The sequence below is a fragment of the Tupaia chinensis genome, unplaced genomic scaffold, assembly GCF_000334495.1.
Source record: "Tupaia chinensis unplaced genomic scaffold, TupChi_1.0 Scaffold000184_1, whole genome shotgun sequence".
NCBI lineage: Eukaryota > Metazoa > Chordata > Mammalia > Scandentia > Tupaiidae > Tupaia > Tupaia belangeri.
Genome location: NW_006159659.1, coordinates 1,904,121 through 1,917,483, shown reverse-complemented (window position 1 = coordinate 1,917,483; position 13,363 = coordinate 1,904,121). Strand labels below are relative to the sequence as shown.

General features: G+C 33.8%; 1 protein-coding gene across 1 annotated transcript in view; it reads right to left on the bottom strand.

Annotated features, from left to right (window-relative positions):
* The window catches only part of CNKSR2 (connector enhancer of kinase suppressor of Ras 2), a 299,161-nt gene that overhangs the window by 112,406 nt on the left and 173,392 nt on the right, over positions 1–13,363 (bottom strand). The window lies entirely within an intron of this gene.

Sequence of the window (13,363 nt, the reverse complement as noted above, 5' to 3'; positions counted from 1 at the left end):
ACCCGTGTCGCCTTCCTGTGCCCCCCCCCCGGCTGGAGCACGGCTTCTAGCACTAGCTGCCTTAACAACTATTTCACCTAGCTGGCCCCATGCCAAGTATTTTTATGGTAGTATGGCTTTTTCAAGCATTGATACAAATGATTTGGTTCAATAAGACTTAATGCATCTGGCCATTCCTATGTAAACATACATAAATTAATCATACCCCCTCTGAAAAATAATTTGTAAAGTTTTCAAGTTAAGTCTTTATATAATAATATGTATATTAGTTTCTGAGGTGGTAAAGATTACTAAATCATGATAAAAATTAGTGAAAAATATAGCAAAGAAAAACGAGGATTAGAGTGCCTTTTAAAATTTTTGCTGACCACTTCACCTGAGAATAACTTTTTATTCTCCTAAGCATAAGGAATTTACTAATTAAAGTAGAATTTATTCAGTACTTCATCATAATCCTTGTGATATATCTGTGCTAGTACTTCATAGTATAACCACGTCTGAAACTTTCTAACTGGTATCTCATAGAGGTAAGAATTGTACACTATCCTTCTTACTAGCCTAGTAATACTAATGTGAAAGAACACAATAAATTTTTTTTAATTTGCTTAATTTTTATTTAAAAAGTTATGGCAAATAGATTTTTAAAATTATGAATTATATTTAGCTGCAATTAATCACAAATGGAACATGAAATATTTATGAACACAGATAATGATAGAGTGCTTCATAATGATAATATCTAAATTACTGTGTTTTAATACAAAATTAACAAAAAATACTTGTACACCAAATTGCTTGAAAATAAACTGATTTTTACCTTAGATAAAGAAGCATTTTAGGTAATGTTAGAAATGCAACAATTCCTTTGGCAGAATAATTGCTTACTCTTCTGGGCTCCCTTAGCTTTTTCCCAGTGCCTTTGGTATAGATAATGCTTATTATACTATACTGTATCTGTCTGTCTATAGGATTTCCTAATTTTTGGCAGGAACTAGGTCTTAAATATCTTTGTGATAGCTGTTCCTGGCAAAGGCTGACCCAGTACAGGTATTCATTATCTGTCAAATGTTTAAATGAAAGAAAGGATGCCTAGATATCAGGGACATCCCAAATTACTGGGTTGTTCACTAGATTCTATTCCCTCTGACCTACCCAAGGGCACTCCTTGAGAAATCTCTCTTCTTCCTCTTGTACCACTTTTCTTTTTAAAATCATTTCCATTAACTTAAAAACATGTTGTAATTTTTCCAATATTTTAAAAAATCAACTTTCATCTCCCACAAACCCCTACCCAGCTACCAACTTATTTCTTTGCTCCCTTTTACAGAAAAACTCATTTTTATATTTTCAGCTTTCAATTCTCCTTTTCCTCTCTCTTGAACCTTCTCCAATAAAGCTCTTTGCCCCCACTACTCCAAGAAAACTACTGTCACGTTCATTAGTCTCTCTAAGTTGTTAAACAGACAATTCTCATAGTCTTTGACTTTTCTGATCTATTTGTGGCTTCTGACAAGGAGGACTACTTCCTCTTTCTTTCTTCACTTAGCATCCAGGACTCTTGTCCTCTGGGTTTCCTTCCTTCTTCTGTTCCTAAATTCACATACATCCTTTAGAACTAAAAATGCCATTTTTTTGGAGACACAATCCTTGACCCCTTATTATAGATCAGGTTTTCTGTATTTACTTTCATTTCTTCTTCAAGTTCTTCATAGAATACAAATGACAGCTGGTCTTCTATATCCACAGGCTCTAACATCCATGACTACAAAATGTTACATTATTGCTAACATGTACCATGACATGTACCAACTGTTAGGTCTACAACAGCTGGATCTATACTGAATGTGTAGACACTTTTCCTTATCATTATGGCCTAAGTAATACAGTGTAACAATTATTTACATAGCATTTAAATAATATTAAATATTATAGTTTAAGTAATCTAGGGATGATTTAAAGTGTAAGGGAGGATGTGTGTTGGTTATATCCAAATACTGTGTCATTTTAAAAATTACTATTTTGAAATTTGTTATAGGGGGTATGAGAGAGACAGAGAGATGAAGTGAGAAAGCACCTCCAAAAGAAGATGGCCACTCTGCAGTCCAATCTCCTCTAGCAATTTTGGGTATGCATGCACATGTGCCTGGTGTGTGTTTCAAGACTCTGGGTCCAGGACTTGAACCATGGAGTTTGTCATGTGGGATCCAGCTGCTTTAACCACCATGCCACTGGCTGGCCCTGCTATATCATTGTATGTAAGGAACTGACCACCTTCAGATTTTGGTATCTGAGGGTTGTCCTGGAACCAATTCCCCACAGATTCTGAGGGACAACTGTATTGTCTTAAGTAAGTATTTATTAAATTAGCTGCCTGAATTCGATCACCCTCCTAGAACGTAAATTTCACAAGAAACATTTCTGTTTTTTTTTCCTTTTTTTTTTAAAACTGTTTTATCTCCAGCACTTAGCATAGTTATCTGCTCAACATTTGTTAACTAATAGCTTAGTAAGAAAGAAAACAGAGGACTTTATTTATATATACACTGGACCAAGAAAGATCCAAGCTATGCCACTGGTTTCTATTTGCATAGTTTTTTTCCCCTTTTTTCCTTCCAAATTTTTATTCTTCTCTCCTTCTCCCTGCTTCCTTTTTTCCAGGTTAAGCCTTACAGAACTGTTTGGTAATCAAGTCAGAATTAGTAGTCCTGTCTCCTGATTTCTTAACTAGAAACATTCCTATAAGCTACTCAAGAATTTCTGCCTTTTTCAGTTGTTTCACTTTTTTAAAAGAAACTTTCCCTTTTTTTTTTTTTGGAAAGGTTTTTGCTATAGGGCATGTGCGCTCACCAGCGAGACAGAGACAGAGACAGAGAGAGAGAGAGAGAGAGAGAGGAAGGAGGGAGGGAGGGAAGGAGGGTGAGTGAGTCAGAAAGCAAGAAATAACCCCCAGGGGAGATGACCAAGCTGCAATCTCTTCTCTTCCATTCTCCTCTTGGGATCTCGGGCATGCACGCACATGTGCCCGGCGTGAGTTTAAGCCACTGGGTCCAGGACTTGAACTGCAGTCAACTACATGGGAGTCCAGCGATATATAGCCTTTATGCCAACTGCTGGTCCCTAAAAGAAACTTTCTTTAAACATGCTAAAATCATTAAGCTTCAGGGTAATAAAAAAGCACCTGAGAAATAATCTTCCCTCTTAAAGAAAAAAAAAACTGCAGAGAAATATCTCCGTAAGTCTGACATATCCTTTAATATTCAAAAATCTTTCTCTAGAGTCTGAAAAGTATATACATGTATACATCTGTTCTGAATATTTTAGCCAATATTTTGATGGAAATGAATATAGTAATGAATAGCTAAGCTATAAGTTTGCCACATATACCTATCAAAGCCCCTGCATACCAGACAGAAAAATTACTTTCAGATGGTTGACTGCATTTGTAGGAAAACATTCCAAGGTTATTTAAGAAAGAGAATCATACATTTAAAGAGGAAGTAAAACTGAATTATTCAGTAAATGGAAAGCCAGGAATTTTAAAAGGATAATGGTAACATATCTGTATCCAATAAAATAAAAATGAGCACTTTGATCTTTAGAGCCATATTTTTAAAAATTTCATTTTTGGATAAAAGAACTTGGAAAACACTGATTTATAAAAATTTTATGTGATTATTTAAACATTGGCTTTAATGACATAAATAACACATAATATAATCTGAATTTATTATTAATTTGAAATATTTTCAGTTTCTTTAATGGATAACAAAACCACTTGAAATGTCATTTCTAAGAATAAGCTGCATTTTATTTATGTATTTTCCTTCTGCGGTCTAAAATTGATTTTTTTTTATATAGGTTTTTGCTATAGGGCGTGTGCACTCGCCAGACAGAGAGAGACAGAGAGACAGAAAGCGAGAAATCACCCCCCAAGGGGGATATGGCCATGCTGCAATCCCTTCTCCTCCATTCTCCTCTCGGGATCTTGGGCATGCATGCACACGCGCCCAGTGTGAGTTATAAGCCACCGGGTCTGGGACTCGAGCCACGGTTGACTATGTGGGAGTCCAGCGACATAGCCATTATGCTAACTGCTGGTCCCAAAAATTGATCCTTTTTTTTAAATGAGGAGTAACATAAAAGAATTGTTGGGCTGGCCTCATAGCCTGGTGGGTAAAAAAGTAAGATCCCACATTGCTAACCATGGTTTAAATTCTAGCCCTGGTGGCTTGAAAAACACATTGGGCATATGTGTGTGAATGTCCCAAATCCCAACAGAACTGAGAAATGGAGAAGTAACTGCACCGTGGCCATGCCCCACTGGGGGCTGCTTTCTCCCTCTTTCGTTCTCTGTCTCTCTGACTAGTGCACACACCCTCCAGCAATTACAAAACTGAAGAAAGGACTGAACTGTGTAAAAAAAAAAATTATGTATTGCACTTTTAACAAGATTCCAAGGATAACTATGTTTTGAATCAAATTACCTTTTGTAAATATTCTACCAATAGAAGGAACAAGGTACATACACTGGAGTTTGGAAAGACAGAATTTTCTTAGTTGAAATACTGCCACTGTGCAGAGAGATAATTCCTCTACATTAGAGAGGTGTGAGAGGAAGGAGGCAGATGATTTAAATATCATCTAAGTGACAAAATAGTTTTTGGTCCTTCTCCAGAGGCACTGATGGGTATAAAATGAGCTATGGTATGCTAATATACTCTGGCTACTTGGTGTGCTCAGCATTAATACATATGTGAAAAAAGGATGATAAAAGGATGCAAATATTTATTTGGTTGAAAGCACACATTCTCATGTTTAGGAATTACAAATTAAAGCAATGTATATTAAAAAAAATCTTTGTAAATCAGTGTCTTAAATATCCTATCAACATGTGGAAGACAGTCACTCATGAAAAGTGAAAAAAAAACCAAAGATTAAGATCATCTATTGATGATACTCACTTAGAAATGACAACTTATGATAACTTTATAATTTCTTTCATCTCTTTTTCTCTTTGGGATCATATTAGTCAGAGAAACAATCAAGAAAGGCAGAGATGAAAAACCTAAGATGCACCAAAGATCATTTCTTAGAATTTCATAGATAACTAGTGGTGGAGTCAGCCCTTGAATATAGACTTTCAAGTTACTACCCTACTCTTTCTACCATATCAACTTGCTTCAACCATGAATCATTTAAGAGCACTGAATTACACAAAAATTCACTTAATTTGTCTTCAGAGTAATTTAATGACATGTATTATTACTGCTTGTTTTATATATGTTTCCTCCAGCCAGTTTGTAACTCTTGCAAATTCCTAAATAAATGCTTATCTGATATTTAAACCACAATGAAATTTTATCATTGGAATTTGGGTCTTTAAGAGGAACAGCAAAAGTTTATTACAGCATTTTATAAAATGTAGCATACCCAACTCTGTTTCCATTGTGAATTTAATAAGTATTATGTACCAAGAAGGGGGGGAGGGAGGAAGAGGAAAAGGAGGAGAAAAAAAGTAGGAGGAAAAGGATGAAAAGGAAGAAGAAAGTGAAAAAGAAAAAGAGAGAAGTGAAAGAAAAAAAGAGAGAAAGAAAAAATTGAGATGCAAATACATTTATGAAACAGTATGTTAATCCAAATTCAACAAAGCTTTTAAAGCTGTTAATATACTGATATGCATTTATTAATCTTTAAGAAGGGTATGAAGTATGCAGAATTTCCCAATTTCACCTAAGCACATGCCCTCTTTCTTTTACATACTCTCTTTCAGAAGGAGTGATCTGAAGAACATACTTAAGAAATTGATTCATTACTTAAACCATATTGTGATTTGAAAGCTAACATTAGCAGTTTTATTTAAATTTGATCTAGCTATTATTTATTACATTTTTCTGTAAGGGAAAATGCATTCCTATTTCAACTAGGAGAAATGTATCACCTTCTGGTCATGATCAGGTTTTCTACTGTAGGTCAGGTTAGGTAATCTCGGACACGTATACCTTATAATATTTCTTTCTAGGGAATATGTTAAGTGTGAATAAATGTAAATCTTTTTAGAACAACAGGTTCACAGGTTATCTGAATCGAAAAAAAAAGACAATTGATTCTGTGTTACATAAGATCTCTGACTTTGATTTTCTATGATATGTTTCTATATTCATTTCATCTATAAATCAATTCTTAAATTAACCAGCAATTTCTCAATGGCACCACTTTGGACATTTTGGATCAGATCTTTATTATTGGGTGCTCCCCTGTGCACTGCAGGATGTTTAGTAACATCCTTGGGCCCTACACACTACGTGCTAGTAGCCAGCTCCTGTCTCCAAGATTTTGACAACCAAAAATGTCCACAGAAATTGTCAAATGTCTTCTGGAAGCAATACTGACATCAGATGAAAATCACTGAGACTTCTATTCTTGCTTTCCCATTTAGTCTATAAGGAGAGCACTATTTCATATAGTTCATATCTTTCTGTTGGTTGATTCATTTGAATTTCTTTTTTTCTCTGATAGTTGTGTCAGCTTTGCTAATTTGATTTGCTAATCTTTTAATTTTATCCACATATCAATATCCTGAAACCTTACTTAAAGTTCTTTTTGTCTTAATCTTACTGTTTTTCCTATTACCTAGTTCCTTCAATTCTTTCAGAGTGAGCTTTTCTTTCTAGGTTTCATTTCTTTGAGAGTCTCCAACTATTTTATTTATTTATATAATATTTTATCCTCCCCCCTTTTTGAACAACTAATTTAAAACTTTAAAAAGGTGTGGAGACTGAATTGTTTTCAGATTTCTGATGTTGAATTGTAACTGGGTCCAATGACTCAGCATATGAACTGATGATCTCTCTAGCAGAGCTTTAGACTTGGATAAGGCCAGTTTGTAGTGTTATTAGGTATTTGAATACTCTTCCTTCTACTTTGGTTTAGAAAAGTAAATGAAAAGAAACCAAAAGTATCTACTCACATTTCTTTTATCTGCTATAATTTAAATAGCTGGCCACTGGCTTGGTAGGAGAACCAAGCATGAGGGAATACGTCTATATCCCTTTCTCCTTATTAAGTCCCTCCATAGGAGAGGAGGATGGCTCACTTGATCCATAGGCATTTGAATATCTTTGGGATATTTTAAAAGTAGCAATAAAATGCCATTTAGGACCCATTTCTTGAGCATGCTCTATCACACAAGAACTATACTAAGTGCCTAAGATATGTTTTCTCATTTAATCCTCATAAAAGCACCATAAATAATATTGCTTTTCTTTTATATAGACGAGAAAACAAACTTATAGGAAGGTTAAGTCTTAGCTAGACTCAAGATTAATCAACTATTAAATGTCAGGGTGTGGTATCAAATTCATGTCTATTTGATCTCAAAACTCATGCTCTTGGGACCAGCAGTTAGCGTAATGGCTATGTCACTGGACTCCCACGTAGTCGACTGCAGTTCGAATCCTGGACCCTGTGGCTTAAACTCACGCCGGGCACGTATGCGTGCGTGCCCAAGATCCCGAGAGGAGAATGGAGGAGAAGGGATTGTGGCGTGACCATCCCCTGGGTGGTGATTTCTCGCTTTCTGTCTCTCTGTCTTTCTGGCGAGCACACGTACCCTATAGCAAAAGCCTCTCCAAAAAAAAGAAAAAAAACCATGCTCTTACTTTCAACAGAAAAATTCTATAAAGTAAGGAAGAGTGCCTTCCCTAGATGATTATTCTAATTTTTATATCAGGAACAGAATATGTTATATTTCTATGTCAAAATATTGCTTAAATGCTTTTCTGTCAATTAGGTGATCCTTTATAGCCATTAGCTTGATGTCTAAAACTATTCTATGACATTAAACAACATGTAATCTTTATAAAATTTATTAAGTCCAAAGAAATAAGAATTCCTAGGAGAACAATGTACATCTCATATTTCTGCAATTCAGATTTACTAATTTCTACAGCAATTTCTTCTTTGGAAATGGTACATTTTGCTTAAACATAGAAATTTCCTGCAGTTAGAATTCCATTTTCCTTCCTCTGGAGAATAACTGGAGAATGATGGCTGAGCTTTTTACCGGATAAGTAAGATTAATTATATTCAAAAATCATAGAAAAGAGAGCAGGCTTATATTAGGAAATAAAAGAAGTGCAAGTGTATTACATGTATGTATTCCTTTAAGAAATATTTGAAATAATGCTATTGATTATAATTTAACAGTCCAAAAGATAGAACAAATTTGAAAGACAAGAGGAAAGGCAATGTTGAAATATGAGACCCTGGAATCTATAGACAGTATCCTTACTTCATATATATTTTTTTTTGAGAGGTTTTTGCTATAGGGCGTGTGCGCTCGCCAGACAGACAGAGAGAGACAGAGAGACAGAAAGCAGGAAATCACCCCCCATGGGGGATGGCCACGCCGCAATCTCTTCTCCTCCACTCTCCTCTCGGGATCTTGGGCACGCGCGCACACGTGCCCGCCGTGAGTTCAAGCCACCGGGTCCGGGACTCGAACCACAGTCGACTACGTGGGAGTCCAGCGACATAGCCATTACGCTAACTGCTGGTCCCATCCTTACTTCATATTGATAAAACTCATTTTATGATGTCATTGCCCATATGCCCTTCATCACATTGCTGTAAGTCATTCAAGTCATTTGCTACTCAAGTGGATAAAAGGGACATGGTATTTGGTTTTCTCATGTCTCAACTATTCAAGCAGAAAATGTTCCGGTATAATGTTATAGAAATTAATTTTCCTCAATACACAATGTGTGCAAATCACATTATTAAGAGAACTTCTAAAATATCAACTTTGCATCCATTTGTGTGCTTTTTGTAAGCTCCTGGATTTTCAGTAAGTCCTAAAAGGTCTCGATTCTTATCTTCAAGCCAATATTGTTCTGTAATACTATAAAAATGGTTTTCCTCCTACTCTTATAAAATATGATCACTCATGGCTACAGAGGAACTCAGCCAAGTGTGTCTACCTTTTATCAGGTTTCTATGCATAAAAATGTGCTATGATGAAATAGCAAGGGCAAGGAGTCCATGAATAGGAAAAAGAGAAAGCTGATGGGAAATATTATCATTCTGAAAAGTTGCCAAGCAACTGATATAATCAAATTTGAACTTTTGCTTTTGAAGCCTGAGCAAATGAGACCAAAAAGTTAGTTATTTAAAGTTATGTTTCCCCCATTTTAATATTTTTTCATTAAAGTTTCTATGTATTAATGATAATAATGAAAATACTGAACATACTGACCAATAAGGCAACTTATAATGTTTTGTCATTAAATTATCACAAAAACTCTATGACAAGATATTGTGATATTATCATCCTTACTTAACAAATGAGAAAACTAAGGCTTACAGTAACATTCTCAAGGTCACACTGGAATAATTAGATATAATTAGAGAGGATTACCAATTATGGCTAATGCAACAACCAGTGCCAATAATCACCAGTTTAGATCGTTTTTCCTACTGGTATCTGTGTTTCCAGAGTGTTGGCTACTTTTCAGGAAAGTAAAATCTATTTTATGCTATGTAATTTAAAAATGATAAAACACATTGTTTGTCATTGTGTATCCCCAATTTAGCAGTCTCTTTCTTAAGATCTGTCAAGGCCATGTCGATGTATTGATAAATACAAAACAATATATACAAGAACATACAACATAGGACCTAGTTCTGCTTGCCTGCTTTCAAACTCTTTAATTTGGAAGGAGTAATGCAATTTTTGTAAATCATTTTCCTATTATTTTGAAAATTATTTTCATCACATTTAACAAAAGCATACCATTGGTAAAGTCAACAAATATCCACTGGTACTTAATCCCAGCTGTACCATTTACTAGTTGGGTAAGTTACTTAACCTCTATATCAGATTTCTCATTTATTATAAGGGTTTTATTAGCATACATCTCATAGGGTTAGGAGGACTAGATGGGTTAAGGCCTTTTAAATGCTCAGAATAGTGCATGGCATACAAAAAAAGCTCAACAGGTATTGTTTAGTTATTTTTTAGATGGGCCATCTACTATCTATTCATAATTGATTAGGGTGAGTAACTGCTTTTTAACATTATCTTATCAATAGAGGGTGCATGATATAAAATGAGAATCTTGGTGAAACAATAAACTTTAAAACCTAAAATTAGGATATTTTCAAAGATTTTCTTTCTTATCTGTGTTTCTTTGTGACTACGTTTAATATCAGGTTTCCTTATTATTTTTCTCTCATATATTAAACTTTAAAATATAAATTTCCTAAGAGAATATGCAAGTAATAGTAAGTATGTACATATGTGACATAAAGTATATACTACAAACTGGGTCATATCCCTCTTTTGCTTCTCAAAATCCTACCTAGACTTACAATCTTAACTCTAAACTCTTTTCAAGTAAACAAGTAGTCCAGGAATTTAATACAGGAGAGAAATTGTAGCTAAACTCATGTACTTCAAGATAAGGATATTGTGATTAGAAACTAAAGTGAATTCTTTGTGGATAAAAACATATATTACATTTTAAGGCATCACACAAGTGTAAAGTTAAATTTTTGGCATTTCCAGAAAACATCAAATGTGAACTTTATAATGAGTTAATATTTTTTTTCATGTACTTTCATTATCATTATTTTCAAATATAAGAGGATATTGTCACACTTGAGGATCCATTTAATGGGATGGCTTTAAATAAAAACAATTATAATCAATTACTACTTACGATGGTTTGAAGAATTTGTATTGGGACCTTTACAGTCTAGGCTGGGAGATTTACACAAATCCTCAGATCTCAGTCCTAGGTTTGAGAAGATATCAGGTATTTTGTGGGGATGACTAGCACTTAGAAACCCTAGATGATGGTTAGTCATCATTTAAAACCCAATGTAAATGTCACACCTAGTTATTTAACTTCCTAGGCAGAATATGGAATTTCATTTCCTGAGCTACTATAGTACTCTGTGAACACTTTCCTACTTATCTGAAGTGACTGCAATATGTTTCTTTGTTTTGCTTTCTCCATCTAGGTTATGATCACCTTATAGGTAGGATCTATATTTTATTTACCTTTGTACTCCAGTGCTTGACTGACTTTATGTATACAACAAGTACTAGCTGAATAGATTTAAGAAATCAATAAATTCTGGGGGAAATTATGGCCACAAATTCCTGTGCTATACAGGTAGGTTTTACTATTTAATCTCTTATATTGAGAAGATAAATGCATTAGACCCTTGTGGAACACTCTTCAGATTGTAACAGGGAATCCCCACTGAATTATCTACAAGTATCTACATTGAAGCCTCAGATTAAATCAAATTACTATACTGCAAGATTATATTTGTTGCAGGTTTAAAAGTTTAAAAAAAAACCAAACTACTTAATTATTTTTCTTCCTTTTAAGCATAAATGCATTTAATTTATCCTAAATTGTTTATAAAAATATATCAAATACCTAAAGGCTATACAATGGGTTGTGGGAAAAGTCATGACACATTTTTGCTTAGGCAAAGAGAAAAATACATCATGACTTTTCCAATGACCCAATAAATTCTTTAAAATTTAAACAGTACTATATTTTATTAGAGAAGATACCTGTGGAACAATATGGAATTTGATGTTTTAGACTATACTCTGAAGGGATTTATAGCCAACCAAACAAGAACCTAGTAAACTTTTTAAAAAAATAAAGTAATGAGTGATCAACCAATGGTTCATTTGGTGACTATAATTTAATCTTAAATGAAACATTTATTATTTACTTTAACATAAGTGTAAAATAGCCAAAAAAAATTCTGGGACATAAAAAAGGAAGAGTTGATATTCATTACTCCCTATAAATAACAGGTAGTCAATAAGTAACTATGGAAGAAAAAAATAAAAATAAAAATTGTATATTATCTCATGGGGCAAGGGTAACAGATGGCAGGTTTCCGAATTGCAGGATTACATCATAGTAGGACAGAAAAGCAAAAGTGTAAATATCTTCATTATATGATAGTTCAAAATACATCAGAGTAGTGTAATTGAGTTATATTAAAAATATTACTTTTCTATGATAAAATAAATGCACAGAAAATTACAAAGTAACATAAATATGGTTCTATTAGAATCATTATGGATGAAACTTTTTTTTTGAGGTGCTGATTTTATTCTGTTATTTTTGGTTATATACTCAAAAGAATTTCTGGGTGATATGGCAGTTCTATTTTTACTTTATTTAGGAATCTTCATACTGTTCTTTATATGGGTTGCATCAGGCTATATCCTCACTATTACTACACAAAGGTGTACTTTTCCCACACCCTCACCAACCCTTCTTATATCTTGTTTTTTTTTTTTATTTTTGTTTTTTGTTTGTTTGTTTGTTTTTTTCATAACAATTGTCTTAACAGAAGTGAGGCAATATTTCATTGTGGTTGTGATTTGAATTTCTCTGACGATTAGTAAGGTTTAAGTACATTTTTCTGTGTCCGTTTTCGTACATGATTACCAATAACCTGTAAGAAAATTAGACATGAGTAAGAAGGTATGTGGTGATTGCTCTTTTGGACCAAAGGTGGGAAGCATGTAGCTGTAGTGGACAAGTGAGGGAAGTAGATAGAAAGGGAGAGTTAAAAATTAGTTTCTTTCTTCTCAGTTCCCATTGATCAAGCCTGAACTAAACAGTAAGGATCCTGTCCTTTTCCAAATTCTAAGCTCCTCAGTGAAAATGATACATTTGGAAACTAGAAAGGGAGTACTTACTATGAAATTCATGCATTCTTGCAATAGGATCATAGGCTTTATATTTTAACTTTGGGCAAACTTATCTGCAAATGTTTAAGATATATCAATTTTACGTAATTGTGACCGGGTTACTTTTTTGGTCATGCATAGAAACACAAGAGTCAAATATAAAATAAAATCCTATGCATATGGTAAACCATAGGCCTATCTTTGCCTTAAGTACAGTATGTCCATCATATTTAAAATCCATTTACACTCATGTGTCAAGTTTATTTTGTAGCTTCTTAAAAAAATATAAAAACTGAGATGAGATTTTTCACAGAAAAGTCCATCTAAAGATTTTTTTAAAAATCCCTGTGAAATTAGGAAATGCTTTTATTTTAAACAAGTCCTGTTAACAGTACATGTCATTAAAAAAATACCCTTGAATTAATCCATTTGGGTAACATATAACCACAAGAAGTACACGTCATACTTAAATAATTATGAACCAAATGTTACCTACTGTTCTTGCTTAACTTTAGAAAATCCCAGATAACTTTTAATGTCTCATATTGATCAGAAATCACTTAGAAGCATATGATGGACATAGATCAGTTATAAAGATTCAAATCTCACAACCCAAAAAGCCTATGTAGG